This window comes from Crocuta crocuta, unplaced genomic scaffold (genome assembly GCF_008692635.1).
Source record: "Crocuta crocuta isolate KB4526 unplaced genomic scaffold, BGI_CrCroc_1.0 scaffold89, whole genome shotgun sequence".
Classification (NCBI taxonomy): Eukaryota; Metazoa; Chordata; class Mammalia; order Carnivora; family Hyaenidae; genus Crocuta; species Crocuta crocuta.
The window spans coordinates 9309604-9321051 of record NW_027551559.1 but is presented as its reverse complement, the minus strand read 5'-3'; positions in this window follow the sequence as shown (position 1 = coordinate 9321051).

Genomic DNA, 11448 nt, shown 5'->3' with positions numbered 1-11448 from the left:
CTGGTTGTTTTGTCTAATGACCAGCTGAATCCGCGGTTTCCACTTGGGCTTCCAGCCCAGTCAGGACATGCCACCTAACTTCCAGAATCCGCGGCTGCGGGTCGCTGCCCCCGGACTGCCTTCTCCTCACCACACCATCCTCTCATTCTGGGCCCCCGCTCTCAGCCAAGGGAGCACTCCAGACAGAAGTCACGTCATCTTCTCGCTTCCAACAAGCAAGGAACAAAGGAAATGAAAATATTAGGTAACTACCGAACCTGGGAGAAACATTCCAGAACATTCCACGAATCCCCAAATAAAAGTTCAGGAGACCAACATCCAACTGCAAAGAAGCTTGGATTAAAGTAATAAATGGTTCACCTTCCTCAGGGTTTCAGCGTTGAGGTGTCTGTCTCTGAATCACCCTGGTTTAACTCCCGAGGCCTTGATGGGCTCAGATGACCTGTGTCATGTCAGCGCTGAAGCCGCGACCTCCGTGGGGTCACCCCAGATGGAGAGACTGGGCAAGACACTGGTGAGTCCAGGGTCCAGCCGTGTTCACCGGCTGGCTCGGCGGAGGGGGGGTCCGGCAGGGCCAACGTCTCTTCGGTCACCAGCCTATCTGCTCTGTCCCCAGCCTGCCCGCTCTCCCTACAGTAGGAAACGTGGCCAGACGGTGGGAAATGTCATCAAGCAGGACCTGAACGTCCCTGTGCTCCATAACTACATCTCTAAAGTCAACTATATGGATATAATATCACTGTGCCCCCGAGCTGACCTTTCAGAGGTGTGGCTCTGGGCTATTAAGGTCCCTAATTTGTTCCCTTCCCCCCCCCCCATCACTCAGCAGGTGTAGACAGACATGCAACAAAGGACACCTGGACACCTGTCCTGAAAAGTAAGGTAGAAGCCTCACTGAATGGCTTTTGTGAATTTGCCGTCAAAATCCACCCCCCCAAGAGGCACCGCAGTGAGTGCAGGAGACAAAAGCCACCCACTCGTTTGAGAACAAACACAGGGCAGAAGGAATTAAAGCAACTCTGCAAAATGGGAACAAAGAAGCAATGGAGCGGGAGTTCGAGGGAAATTCCAGCATTTACGGTTTAGACAGCGACTCCAGCAAGATCTGTGAAGAACGGCAGAGTAGGAATTAGACTTCGAGGTGTATCACCTGCGTTTGAAATGAGTGACGAGAAAAAGGTGGCTTCTGGAAACCAAGGTGCTCTTCGCTGGTCCACCCCGAAGAGCTACCCGCGTGGGGTTTCCGTCCACAGGGCTTGCTGAGCACCCACCGCGAGGCACGCACAGGACACGCTGCAGGGACGGACGGGGACGCTGGGCGTGCACATCTGCCTGGCGCCCTCCGCCCTCCGCGTCCTGGAGCTGCCCCCGCTGTGGGCCCACGCAGAGCACCCCCAGCTGGGCCCAGGTCACCAGGCCGCTGGCCCCGTGCTGGACTCACAGCCTCCAGGGTTCAGGGCATTCAGTGTGTCCCAGATCGCCTGCTCCACAGGCTGGGTCCAGGGCACCTCCGAGTTGGCCTGTCACCGCAGGGGGCCTCTGTCTCCGGCACCCGTCACGCTTCTGCCTGCCCCTCCCAAGACTGAGAGAGTCACCAGCAGGTGCAAAAAAACCCAGCCAAGGGGGGCGGCTGACACGCCCACGTCAGGGCCCGCAGCTTCCACGCCAGGAGTCTCACCGCCGCCAGCCCTGGGAGACTCACCCGCCAGGCGTCAGGTGGGCTCCCTGTCACAGTCCCGGATGAGACACGGACTCCGTCCTCAGGAGCAGCCCTAGCAGACAGATGCGCCAGCAGCGCTCACCCAGGGACGCCGAGATGAACGGCCGAGCCTGCTCCTGAAGCACCATGAGGCCTCACCACTAATTAGAAACCATTGAAATGCCCTTTAATTGAGAGATAATTAAATAAAATACAGCACACGCATGCTCTGGGATCCTAAGCAACCGTTTTTAAAACAGGATATTCATGCACTGACATGAAAACATAGGCAAAGCGACATTAAAGGAACCTGAGTGGCAGTGTGTCAAGGGGATGGGGTCACGTGTGCAAACATACGCACAGCTGCGCACGCCCACACATGTCTGAGAGTGCACACATCTACCTGTGGTGCGCACGGCCACATATGCTAGTGCTCGGAAAGGAACAGAGAGACTGAGCATATGAATCACCTCACGGTTGCTTCTGGAAGTAGAACGGATACTGGACAGAGTGAGGTATGAGACGGGTGTGCCAAGGGAGATTTTAATTTTATTTGAAATTTTTAATGACAAGAATATATATGTATTACTTCTGTCATGAAAAAGTAAAAATCCATTAACATCCGTAATAGTAATAAAGTGTGGAGGGTCTTCTGGGCAAAGGGGGGAAGCGAGAGCTGGGAGCACACATCACAAGCTCCCGTAAGGACAAGGACACTGGAAAATCACGGCTTCCGAGCGAGGCTGAGGCTGAGCCCGAAAGGGAATGGGAGCCACAGAAACCGCTCAGGAGCCTCTCCAGCCCGCACGGCACGAAGGAGGTGGGAACGCCCTGGCGACCATCAACCCGTGAGAGTAACGCGGCCAGTTAGTGACGTAGAAAGGTCACCCGCAGCAGAATGGAAGACACGTCAAAACAGAACCAGACCAAAGGCAGGAAGGTCTTTTAGGAAACTGTGACGAGAGCCCAGTCTGTTGATGATGTCGGAAACACCAAAGTAAAAGAGTTCTTAATGGGGAGGGTGACCCTACCATCCATGGTCCAATCTGTAGAAAATGAAACGTGGTAGCCAGAGACGCACTGACCCTGTCCTGACACTTGACCCCTCATGGGACGGGAGGAGGAGATGCACCGGAAGGACGTCTGCGAAGCCACACGCTGCTGACCCCTCCGTGAGGGCGGGGCGGGGCCGCTTGCCATCGTGTCCTGGGGCCACCCACTGCCGGAGCATCATGGGTCCTCCACAAATGACCATGGCACAAACGGATGTTGAACAAGACGGGAGTGAAGAAAGAGCTGAAGGAGGCAGAAGCTGGTCGTGGGGGTCCGGCTACTTGGTGTCTGATGGTCCACACCCCTCACGGGGACCACGGGCACATGGGGAGTAGCAGGTGCGTCTGCGGGTTGTGCCGAGGAGATGAGTCAAATGAATATTTGGGTCTGTAACTCATGGCTGAGATTTGGATCAGATACAGATTCGAGGTCCCACGGGAAAGAACAAACGTGTCCGGGAGCTTTCCTAGGAAGGATGACTACACACCCGGGGGGTGAGCGGCACACCAGAGCCCACGGGGTGAGGGGGGTGAGCAGGTGAAGAAGACAGAGGCAGAGTGAACAGAAAAACAGAGGCGCTTGCAGAGGGGCGAAGTCAGTGAAGGTGGGTACCGGGGTGAGGCATTCACAGGAGAATGCAGGGGAACGCAGTGAAGCTTGTTGGGTCTGAAGGCTCAAACTGGGTGTAGATCTAGGTGTTTTCATGAAGTGTGTTTTTTCAATCAACTAAGTCCCAGTCTCCCCCGTGCTTACTCACAATTCGTAAATTGGACACAGCCCCATACCTAATGAATCAAAAGATTTCTAAGCAAGGCCTATGCATTTGAAGATGCTTTCCAAGGGAAAGTGAAGTTTTAGAATTCTAGGATAATATATGGGCTTTCCCCTGGATTTTGAGCACAAGGAATGAAGGATGGGCTGGACGGGGAGACAGTTCTGGGCTTGGCCTGTGGGTTGGAAGGTGGAGGCGATGAGAGTTAACACACAATGAACCCGGAGCAAGGCCAGACCCAATATTTCACGGAGAGCACGCTCTCTCTTCTAATGGAAAAACTGCATTAGCGCAGACTTTTCCAGGCAGCGAGGAGCGTAGACCGCAGCTGCTCAGCCCTCTCCAGCCCAAGTGGGGACCTTTCACCCACGAAGGCTGACGTGCGATGTGCTGAGGAGATGGACCTCTTTACCCTGAAGTCAGGAGGGGCCCGAGGATAGCTTGGTGGGGGAGTGAAATGGAGGCAAGCCTGTGGCGAATATGACTGTGTGCCCCAGAATAAAAGAATGGGGGACACAAATGACACCCTGAAACCCGAGGCCTTGGGATCATGCAGACTGACAGTGGAAGGGCCGGGACTGGAGAGGGGGGAGCCTGGATCCGAGGGACTTCCCTGAGACAGGTGTGACAGGTCGCAGGAGACGGATGTGGGCAGCCGTGTAAAGGAGGGATGGTCAGTGCCCAGGAGAATGGCAGTGGGGCACAGCAGGGGACACGCTCGGAGGTGGACAGACCGGTGGGTGGGGAAGCGCAGGGCGTCCCCTGTTACTTCTGTAAGGCAGATTTGCATTTCGGGTGGGACGCAGTAAGGTTTGAAGAGGTGGTTTCTCCCAGATGGTCGGCCTGACGATAAAAGACAACAGGTCGTTCAGGATGCAGGACCCAAGTTTCAGAGAGCCACCAAACCCAACGCCGGCACTCAAGGCACGTGATGGCCACACGCTGTACCAGCACGAGGCAGACACTCCCGTCTCTGTGCTGTGGCAGAGCTCTCCTCACACGGACAGGTAGGTGTGCACAGACACAGCGCTCCACTGACCCACGCCACGGGCCAGACGCTCCCCGGCTGCTGCGGGAGCCGTGGCCGAAGGACTGTCCCTCCTTGCTCTGAACACACAGAGCCAGGTGAACCGGAGGAAGCAGACAGAGCTCACTCCCGAGTGAGGGCGCGAGGGGCACTGATACAATGTCCCGGCTGATGCGAAGCCTATTATACAGCAGGTGAGGATCAAGGGCATGCTTGGTGTACGTCACACACTACCGAGTGAGCCGGGCAGCCAGACATCCACCCAGAAGCGCCATTTCCCGCTGTGATTGAGAACTAGTCCTTCTTCACCGTCAGGCAGGAGTCTCCTGCTACAGCGTGGGCTTGGCTTTCCACCGTAAAACCACTGTGTTCGCCTCCCCTCATGATGAAACGCTTAGCTCGGCCTCTGTGTTCTGGCCTGGGTGTGTCGATGCCAAAGGACGGCTTGTGAGTAGATTATTTTCATCTGCATTAACAATAATCACGGCAACTGCAGTTATCTGACAGTTCTCTCCTCCCATTGGTGCCGCTACAGATTTCTGTTTAATTTAACATTTCATACATCATAAAACGTCACGCAAACACTCAGCCACTCTGTCAAAAGGGCCTCTAGATTCTGGGCACGGCCAGAAGAGCCACTGAATCGGAGCCACAGGATGAGTTAATAGGCCACGTTTCACAAACAGCTGGAGGTTTATGCGGCATCAGATCCTTTGAAGGTATCGGATCAGAACCCTTACAGTCAACGTTCATCTACGATTCTTCAGATTCACAGTTAAACACGAGACTCTGCTCAGGTGAAGAACAAGACGGCAGAGGAGGGAAGCGGAGCTTTCTGCCTGGTGGACAAGGAGACAGGGCGCCGGGCGCCCGCACGCTGGCCTCCTTCCTGCCCGGGGTGCTCCTGAACACAGTCCCCAGGAAGAGCGGGGCGGCGGGGGGCTGGCACGTCCTGGTGCACCAGGGTGCTCTGGGGGTGCCCGGGGGCCCGGAGATGTGGGGGCCCTCCTGGCCCCCCCACCAGGTCTGCAGCAGGTGCGCACGGTCCCCTCTCCCGTGGGGTCTAGTCCTGTAGCTATGACACTCCGGGGGGGGCGCACCTGCTCTGTCCCGCGCCCCCTCAGACACCTGTGACCTGCCCTCATGGCCCAGAGACGAAGCCCACACTCTCTGCTCCTGACCGCTGTCCACTCTGCTGCGGGCTGGGAGCGCGTGGGCCTTCCCAGCATGCATCGGGGCCCCAGTGCCAATGCCAGTGCAGGGACGCCCTTTGCTCTCATTCCTGACCTCTCCCTGACCTCTCCCCGTCCACGTCACCTTTCAAAGTCTGGTTGCAGGGACAGGCCATCGTGCCCCCTCCTCGGGTGATAGACTGAACTGCCTCCTCCTTTGATCCCTAAACTCGGGGCCCCTCGCCTCTGGCCAGAGCCACCCAGCTGTGTGGACGCTGTGAGGACATTGCAGTCCGGCACTGCTGTGGGCTGCGCTGAGCCCGCCCCAAGACGCACACACTGAGTCCTAACACTGGTGGTCTCAGAATGGGACCCGATGTGGAAACGGGGTCGCTGCGGGTGTAATTATTCAGATGAGGCTGAACTGGCTTATGTGGGCCTTGATCTGATCTAACAGTGTCCTTGTGAAAGAAAACGGGGGGGAGGTTGGACACAGACACCCTCACAGGGAGAAGGTGGTGTGAAGATGCAGGCAGAGGCGGGGGTGATGCATCCATGTCAGGGACTCCCCGGAAGCCTGGAAGGTGGGGGGGCCTGCGGCAGATCCCCCTCGGCCTCCGCAGGACCCCGCCCCACCCCCTGCAAACCCCTCCACCGTGGGCCTGTAACCCCCAGACCGGGGGATAAGAGGTGTCTGTCCTTTACCGTAGGCGGCACTGTCAACCTGGCAGCTGTGAAGTCACAGGGCAGCGGGGGCAGTGGCCCTGGGACCAGAGATGGAAGCAGTAAACCTTCGGGGGCCTCCCCGAGGCGGAGGCTGCTGGGAAACACGGCGCTTGCGGCCCCCACACCGTTTGCACCTGCCGCTGCCCAGGTGAGGTCACAGCCGGGGATGGGGAGCGAGGGGCAAGGCCGGCCGGCGCCCTGCAGCGCCCCCCCTGCACCGCAGAGTCTAAGCAGAGGGGAGGCCTGCGGGNGGAAGGCTGGCAGGAGCTGGTGCCGCCGTCTTCACGCAGACCCGCGCCTTCGGTCCGAGGCCGGTGCTCGAACCCGTTTCCCCCGACTGTCTAACTTGCCTCAGACGCTTCTTTTAGATTTTTATTTAGCGACTGTCTGCTTTGCCTTTGCTGCGCTCCCTGCACAAGAACTTGTTTGCTCGGTCAAGCAGTCGTCCACAAATGTTTGTTAAGGGGACACAGGGGGGAATAGAGAGGGCAGAAGGAAGGGCAGGAGGGGGGTCAGGGCTCCTGCGGCTGACGCCGGTGCTCGCCCCCCCAGCCCCACGGGGTGGCCCAGGGAGCCGGCGGCAGGGCCTCCTGCGGGGTTTGGAGGGGGACGGCGGGAAGGAGGGGCCCCTCCGGGACCGCAAGGCCGGCTGCCCGGGGCCCGGCATGCAGGCTGCTGAACTGTGTGACGGGATTCTAATTCTGGATTTATTACACACTCGCTAAGTGACCTCAGACAAACCACTTAACTCAACCCTAGAGATAATGTCACACGGCCTTCGGCTTGTAAAATGATCACTGAGGCTCTCTGGCCGCCTCCCCGCCATAGTGATAATGCGCTTGCTGGCAGCGAGGCCCGGCCGCCGGGGGGAGACGGGGTCCGACTCCCAGCCTCCGTTTTCACGGCCGCTCCTTCTTTTACGGACATGAAACCGCAGCCGTGGGGCGCGGGTGGATGGCGGCGTGGCCCTCGCGAGTGCAGATTTCCTCTTTTCTGAGACCCGGGAAACAGGTGTTCACTGACACCTTTCACATGTTCCTGCCCCCAAGGGGGGGGCTCTGGTGCGTGGAGCAGGGAGCACCTGCCGGGTCCTCCCCTCCCCGGGGCTTGATGCCTGCCTGGACGCGAAGCGGAGAAGCAGGAGAAACCACCCACGTGGGGCGGGGGACAAAAGCCGTGCTCTCAGCAGTGTGGACTGCAGCTCCTGGTCGCCTCCTGACCGCACAGTTCACAAACCACGCACACTGAAAGGTCTTTCAGAGTTGAATGACCCGCCTCAGGGTGGCCAAATCTCAGCTGGGATAATAACCAACCCTAAAAGAATATTCCTTACGGAACATGGTACCCTACTCAACCCTTTGTATTTTGGGGGTGGTTTTAATGAGGGTGCCCCCATTTTCCATTACACTGAAGAGGGGGATAGTTATGGCTTCGTACAAGATCTTTGTCTCCAAACTGAAGGCTGTACTGCAGCGTCAGAAATGCGCGGAGCTTCAGCGAGTGAATCCTTATTCCGTTTGGGTTGAAGGGGGGGAAGGGGGCCACAGATGGTGTTACCGGCTGAGTTGCGCCCCCTAAAATGCATGTGTTGAGGGTCTCGCCCTCGATACATCGAAGTGTGATCGTATTCAGACACAGGACCCTGAAAGATGTGATTTGGTTAAAATGAGGCTGGTAGGGTGGCCTCGGGTCTTGTCTGACTGGCCCCCTTAACACGGAGGAAGTTTGGACACAGAGACACCAGCGGTATGGGCACGGAGGAGAGGCCTCGGGGGAACCCAACCTGCGGACGCCTCTGTCATGGACTCCCAGCGTCCAGCCCTGTGACACGGTCACTTGCCCTCGTTGAAAGCACCCAGCCTGTGGTGTTCGGGCAGGACAGCTGACACAGATGAGCAGGGCCCTCACGGCCTTTGCTGAGCTTGGCTCTGCCACCGGCTGCATCTGAGAGAAAAGGATCTTCAGGCAAAGGGGTGTTAAACCTTCCTTCCTTCAAAGAAGTGAAGCCTCCACCTCCCCCTATGCCTCACGCCCCATTCAGAGCATGGGGCTCCTCTTCCCTGGGAGCTTTGGGTCAGTGCACTGACGGTCCCATATTAAAATGTAAATATTCTCCATGCAAAGATTGAGTTCACCTATCACTGCCAGTTAACAAGCACCGTAGGTCCAATTAGGAGCTATGATTAGCCTGCCAATCACTTGGATCCCTCCCGGGAGACTGGACCACGGGCCATGTGGGTTTTCACTGTGGGCAGGTGGAGGGAAGATGGGTCAGGCAGCTTTCATCAGCATGAAGTCATCAGGAGGGGCTCTGGAATGCAGGGCAAGGGATGGAAGGGCACCGACAGAAATTCAGAAGTTGGAGGAAAGATGCTTCCTGGCCCTGGGGTTTTGCCCAGATCGGCCCCCTTCTTGGCCTCGGGGGTGCCACGTTCTTTGGGTCCAAGTGTCTTCTGGAAGTGTGTCTGGGAGAAGAGCCACCATGCCGTCCCACCTTCCACATTTGCACACACTTGAAGACGGTACCACATTGGGTGCCAGAGGCCCGAGTGCTAGTTTTCCTTGCACAGGAGAGGAGGGGTGGAGCAGCTACAGCCCTGGCCAAGAGCCTTCACCCCTGGCACAGCTCTGGGGATGGCCAGTGAGGTGGAAGGGGAGGTCTGAGCGAGAGCAGATCAGGACCCTCTGTCTATGGATGTTTTCAGTTTCCCCACTTAGACCATTTCGTACCCTGGATTTTGTTCTTCTACCAGAATGGCCCTGGAAAATGCTAGTGGATCCCAAGAGTCTTCACAACCTCTGAGAAATCTTCTCTTGAACTCCCCGGGGCCCCCTGTTGGGCATTTTGTTCCGCTGATGTCGCTTAAGGGGACAGACCGAACCTCCCAACCAGTGACTTCTGGTGCCCACATGTTTCCAAACCCTGAACGCACAACACTTTCCGCCTGGGGTGTCCTGTTGTGTGGGTGGATATTTGTCAACTGATACTTTTAAAAGGTGTTTCTGGTAGGTAGGTTTAATCTTTTATAATAGAAGTGATGGAGGGCCGATAGGAAGTCATGGGAGGTACTTTACGATCTGGTCTAAATTTCAAACAGTTCTTGAAGAGTCAAACATAAATATGCCATTTAGTGTTTTCACCTTTTTCCACCCCACACATATCATTCCCTTTGAGGGTTTTACTAGCAAATCATCTTTGGATTTGCTCAGATCTAAGAAAGGTATTATCATTCCTCAGCTATTATCTCATGTCCTTTCTGGTTCTTACTGTCAGTTGTTATTTGGAATATGTGAAGTAAATTCATAAATAAGTTTAAAAGATGTATTCATGTAGATCTGATTCTTTGGAAGACAGGTGTTACCTGTAGCCATAATTGAATGTTTATAATTCTTTTCTAAAATTTTTCAATGCCTATTTACTTTGGAGAGACAGAGAGAGGCAAGGTGTGAGCGGCGGAGGGGCAGAGAGAGAGGGTGACACGGAATCTGAAGCAGGCTCCAGGCTCTAAGCTGTCAGCTGAGAGCCTGACAAGGGGCTCAAACTCTCCAACTGTGAGATTATGACCTGAGCCGGAATCAGACGCTTAACCGGCTGAGCCCCCCAGGCGCCCCAAATTTATATTATAATTTAACCACTGTCGGTTGTTAGGACATCCAAGTGTAAGATGCAAAGTTGTAAAACATCAGGGATTCTGGAAAAAAAAAAACAAGAAATTAACAATTCTTATCAACATGTTGTGCTTTTCTTAAAAGCTCATTCCTACGTAGCTGGACACTATATTAATAACATTTAATATTTATGTGATAACAGTGCCCAAACCTGCAATTAAAGTAAATTATTTGATTACTGAAATATTAATGACAATGGCAGTGGAATTCAATCCAGCGGATTTCAGGTGTTCTTATTTCCTGGTCTCTCTTCAGTGAGAGAGTGAAATATTTCCTGCTTCCTCCCTCAGCCTATCCTTCCATTCAACTGCTGAAATTCCATCATGCAGGGATAGACGATTCTGCCCATCACACAGGACAGAGGAGGAGAAGAAGCAGGCTGCTTCTGTACCCACTTAACCAGAGAAAACAGAGAAATCCTCTCAGACTTCCAGCAGGTCACCCTCCTCCCTTGGCCGTGATTGTGAACTTGGCATTGGCTGCTCCCATTGTTAGCATTACCGAGAGACAAGTCAACTTCCGCGCCTCCCAGAAAGGCTGGCATGGCTTGGAGTTATTGGCTCTTGCTTTTGGAAACCAAGAGGCAAGGGGATTCTTCCACAGTTTAGGAATGAAGGGTTAAGGTCAAAGTCTGGGCCTTGGTAGCTTCCATTCCCATAAGGTTTGACGAGCCCAGAAAGTCTTCCTGTGCCAGCGAGGATGCCTCAGGGACACAGAGCAGCTGGGCGAGAATTTTCCTGAAGGATGTGCCACTTCATTGCAAATACTAATCATAAAATGAGTCCTCTAATAGACAGCTGTCATCTTACACTAGAAAAAAGGAAACTGTCACTGAAAGCAAAATGCAGGAAGTTTAAAAATAGGCTTAGGTGGCAAACTAGAGGATGCTAATTTCCAAAAGGAGGTGAGCACAGAACAGAATCTCGGCGTGCCCTCTCTGCACCCTTACACTCAGAGTTTTCGCGAACACCACCGGTTACCAGTTACCTACTCAAGGAGTTAAAATATAAACCTTAACACATGACTGCTTTTAAACTGTATTGTCCTTATAACAGAAGTTCTTATCAGAGGTCTGCACTGCACTTGGCAAACAAGACGTTCTACCTTTTAAACAAATAATTCATTAGGTAATTAAATTCAAGTGAGATTACTCTAATTAAATACACACTGCTGTTGAATCATAATTTCTATGTGGTCTAGTTAAAGATGAACAATCTCTTATTCCTGACAAAAAAGAAAGCTTTAGAAGAATTCCCCGGTGGCTGGAGGGATAGATTTACAGGCACTCCACAGAGGTCATTTCAAGAAGGAAGAGACAGCCAGCACAAGG